This window comes from Anoplophora glabripennis, unplaced genomic scaffold (genome assembly GCF_000390285.2).
Source record: "Anoplophora glabripennis isolate ALB-LARVAE unplaced genomic scaffold, Agla_2.0 scaffold2766, whole genome shotgun sequence".
In the NCBI taxonomy this organism is placed as follows: Eukaryota; Metazoa; Arthropoda; class Insecta; order Coleoptera; family Cerambycidae; genus Anoplophora; species Anoplophora glabripennis.
The window spans coordinates 323-4474 of record NW_019418840.1 but is presented as its reverse complement, the minus strand read 5'-3'; the positions used below and the strand labels follow the sequence as shown (position 1 = coordinate 4474).

The 4152-nt window shown below is 31.4% G+C and overlaps 1 non-coding gene across 1 annotated transcript; it reads right to left on the bottom strand.

Annotated features, from left to right (window-relative positions):
- Positions 1 to 3827: 3827 nt before the first annotated feature.
- On the bottom strand, positions 3828 to 3919 carry Trnai-uau. Its single transcript is given in 2 exon segments — positions 3828 to 3863; positions 3882 to 3919. It is a non-coding gene; the product is annotated as a tRNA-Ile (tRNA).
- Positions 3920 to 4152: the final 233 nt, after the last annotated feature.

Below are 4152 nucleotides of genomic sequence, written 5' to 3'. Positions count from 1 at the left end.
GGAAGAGATACACTATATCGCCCCGAAATGTCCCGACAATGGGTTTCGGCAAAGATTTTTTCACAAAGTAAATCTTCAGGTGAGAGCGGAATCATTTGAGGTACTTCTTCTAGTGCCCATAATTTTTTAAGATCATTATCCAAAGAATAATCATGACAGGTACCCAACATGGAATTAATATGTGGAAAATTATTATCATTAAGATTACCCATTAAAATCCAACCAAATGTGGTGTTTATAGCGGGAGGGGTATGTGCGTCACCAGGAATACGACCGTTTTTAATCACTTTACTGAAAATATCGGCACCGAGTAGTAAATCGACAGGAGCGGGAGAATTAAAATTAGGATCTGCCAAACATATATCGTTAATATGGGTCCAGTTCTGGATATTAATAAATCTATTAGGTAAATTGGAACAAATTTTGTCAATAATTATTGCATCGAAATTATAACTTAAAGCAGAATTCTTTAATGGTTTTATAGTGCAATTAACTCCACCTGAAACTGATGTGACGTTTGTATCACTTAACGCATGAATAGCCAGTGATAAATGAAAACGCGATAATCCTAATTTATTTACTGCCCGTTGAGTTATAAAATTAGCTTGAGAACCACCGTCTAATAACGCACGCATTTTTTGAAAGTTCCCTCTCGAATCTAAAATCTCTAATTGAACTGTACTTAATAATACATTAGTTAGAGGCTTTTGCAAATTTAGTGAATGAAAATTATTTGAAGTAGCAAGTAAACTAGTGCTAGGGCCGGGCTCAGGATTATTGCTCGCAGTAGAGATTGGCAACTTGTTATGATTTTCACAATTACCATAATTGCTATCAGACTGCTGCGTATTAAAATGTAACATAGAATGATGTTTTAACTTGCATACGCGGCAAGTTGAAGCAGAATTACAATTTCTAAATGTATGAGATGTACTTAAACAGTTAATACAACAATTATTTTGTTTAGCAATTTGATATCTTTCACGCGGTGGTTTTGAACTGAATAAAGGACATTTGTAAAGAACATGATCTCCTTTACACATAAAACAGGGACGGTTTATAGTACTAGTTAAGAATGATGATGTTTTGCGGTTGGGCGATTTAAAAGAATTTTTACGAGTGAAATTAGAAGAAGAAATTTTCTTTGTTGGTGGTGTATGAGAAGAGTGTAATGTACGTAATATAGTATCTAATGAATTACATTGTTTTTCCAAAAACTCTGTTAACTTTTCATAAGTTGGCATTTCAGTCGAACCATATGCAAGTTCAAAGCGGGAAATAGTATCAGCATCTAGTTTTCTAATAAGTATATTAACTAAAATAAAATCCCATTGGTCTACAGGATAATTTAAACTAGACAGAGCATCTAGGTTTTGAGCGAATATGTCCAGTAATTTTTTAAGGTTTTCAGGATTGTCGGTAGTTAAATGAGGACTATCATAAATTTCATCCCAATAAGCACAAGCTAATGCCCGGGAATTGGTATATCTTTTTAATAAATTATTGTAAGCAATACAATAGTTGTCAGCTATCAAAGGCGTACGCTGAACTAACAATTTAGGAGGACCTTCTAAACAAGAATGCAAATGCGAGAATTTTTCTATATTAGTTAAATTGTCATTATTATGAACAAGAACGTTAAAAATGTCGATGAATGTTTTAAAAAATTTAATGTCACCGTTAAAGGTTGCCAATTTCAATTCAGGAAGATTTTTAGGATTGGTTTTAGTGGAGGAATTTCTCGGCGGCTTATCGGTTTTTTCAAACAAATCATAGTGAATGCCCCGAATACTATAGAAATACTGTTCGAATTCAGAGCGAGTCTGTTCCTCGGCAATTATATCACCATCCTCCAGACTGGAAACGAGTAAAATAATAGTTTCTTGTTGCTTATTAAAGTTTTCAAAAATCGTATTTATGTCTTTGAATCTTTGAATAAATACCGAATGGTTGGAATCATTTTCTAATGCACGCTCAGCTATATTAAAAAGTTCTTTAATTCTAGTAAGTTCACTATGACGTAACGCCTTACTTTTTCTAAGTCTGTCAGCACTTGCCATATTTGAACTAAATTACCAAAATGTTTAATGCCGGCTCTGACCTATAAACAACGTTCTCAGCTAGGCATAAATAAGACGCAAAAAGAGAATAGCAAAAAGTTACTGATATCAATTTGACTATCAACGACTCGACTGTAAAATATAAAGGAGACTATTTTATATGTAGAAATTTATGTTATGAAACAAATTAATAACTAATGCAAGACATACAAAAACATATGGCTCGTCAAGGACTAAAAAAAATTTTAGCGAGCGGGCTGCGGTTAAGGAAAATGCGGAAAGGAAAAAAAAATTTTTAGATTACCTGATATTACCGGAGAGCGTCTTCTTCGAAGGGGCCCCTTGGTGACTCTCTGGAGAACAGAGTATTAAGAAAAATAACAAAAAATAATAATAATAAGAAAATACTTATTTAAAATTAACATGTAAGCGTGAACAGTTATAGCGCGAAAGTTTTTGAATTAAACTGTTGTGGCTCACACAGTTAAAAGCCTTAGTAAGGTCATATAAAGTCCCATTAGTCTCTATTCTCGAAGCCACTCAGAACTGAGTGCATTAAGTTGTTTATTGCTAGTGAGGTGGACCTTTTATTAGGAAAGCCAAATTGACAGGAGTGAAATAAATTGTTTGATTCAAAATATTCGTTAATTTTATACTTTAGGACCTTTTCCAAAATCTTGGATATAATTGCAGTCAAGGAGATGGGTCTATAGTTAGACGGGTCATCCTTCTTATGAATAGGAATAACTTTTGCTAGTTTAAGAACGCCAGGGAACACATTATTCCTGATACACTCCTTAGTTAAATAGGTAAGGGGACTAACAATTAAATGTTTAATAGTTTTTATAATATTTGTATTGATATTATATACAGGGGGTGTCCAAAAATGGGTAACTGAGTTATAGTTCAGGGCTTTTATAATCAAACAAACTGTATAGTTAACAATATTTTATAAAATATAAAAATTTGTAAATTCAGATCAATTTTTTTTTTAGAAATGTATTGCAGAATGTTCAACATCTGTGATGTTCTACTTTTCTCCGACTGTTGGCTAGAAAATATGAAACTGTATTCAACTACTTAGTTAGGAATTATAAATATTACTCGGTTATTATTTTAAAGATGGAATTACCAACATGTTCTACATTGAATTATCTCCCTCTCTTCTCTTTCTCGTTATATTATGGGATATATTTAGTTGAGTCCAAAGGGTACCTATAGATTACGCCTAGCTAAAGAATGAAAAATCTAATATAATCTTGATAAAATGTAAGTAAGCTTTACTAACTAAAATTAATTTAACTGTTCAGTGAATTAGAAGATTTTGAAGTTATATCTTTCCAAAAAAAGACCAAAGCAATAAATAATTTTTTACAAAGTAGTATTTTCATCTTTAGACACACTGTATATAATCTAAATCCCAAATACCTAATATTAAAGCGATTAGCTTTCATCTCTTAACTCAATTGTGAAATATTAACCTGTAAGCTTTATATTTATATTAATTTGGAAACCTTTCTATCGTCCACAATAACTATACCTAATGATTTTATGGCTATTTTATAGGATTATTTTATTTTGTCACACCGCAAATTAAAAATTAAGAAAAAAATAGTGGATAAATATCCAGACAAATTTTATACCAATACACTTTAATATATTTCACTTGTTTAAATTATTATTATAGCTCCATGATCACTACCCATTTATTTAGCTTTCTATTTTAGGTTTAGCGCTAAAGGTCTGATAAGAAAATAAAAAAAATGTTGCTCTAGGTGAGGCTCGAACTCACAACCCCGGCATTGCTCACGACTACTGCCTTATAAGTACCGTGCGCTAACCAATTGCGCCACTAGAGCATTGAGTCTCCTTTTTCCTAAACTGTAATATATACTCAGACTTCAAACAATGCAATATAAATTCGTTCAAAATTTAATGAAATAAAAATAATACTCTTAACTTTAAAAATTAATACTTTTTATTAAAAAATTAACCTTATTAGTATTCACAGCAGGTATAAAAAATTGAACAAAATAAAAGTAAAGCAAAAAATAAATAAGTTTATTAGTCGTTTAGTAATCAAAAATTAAAA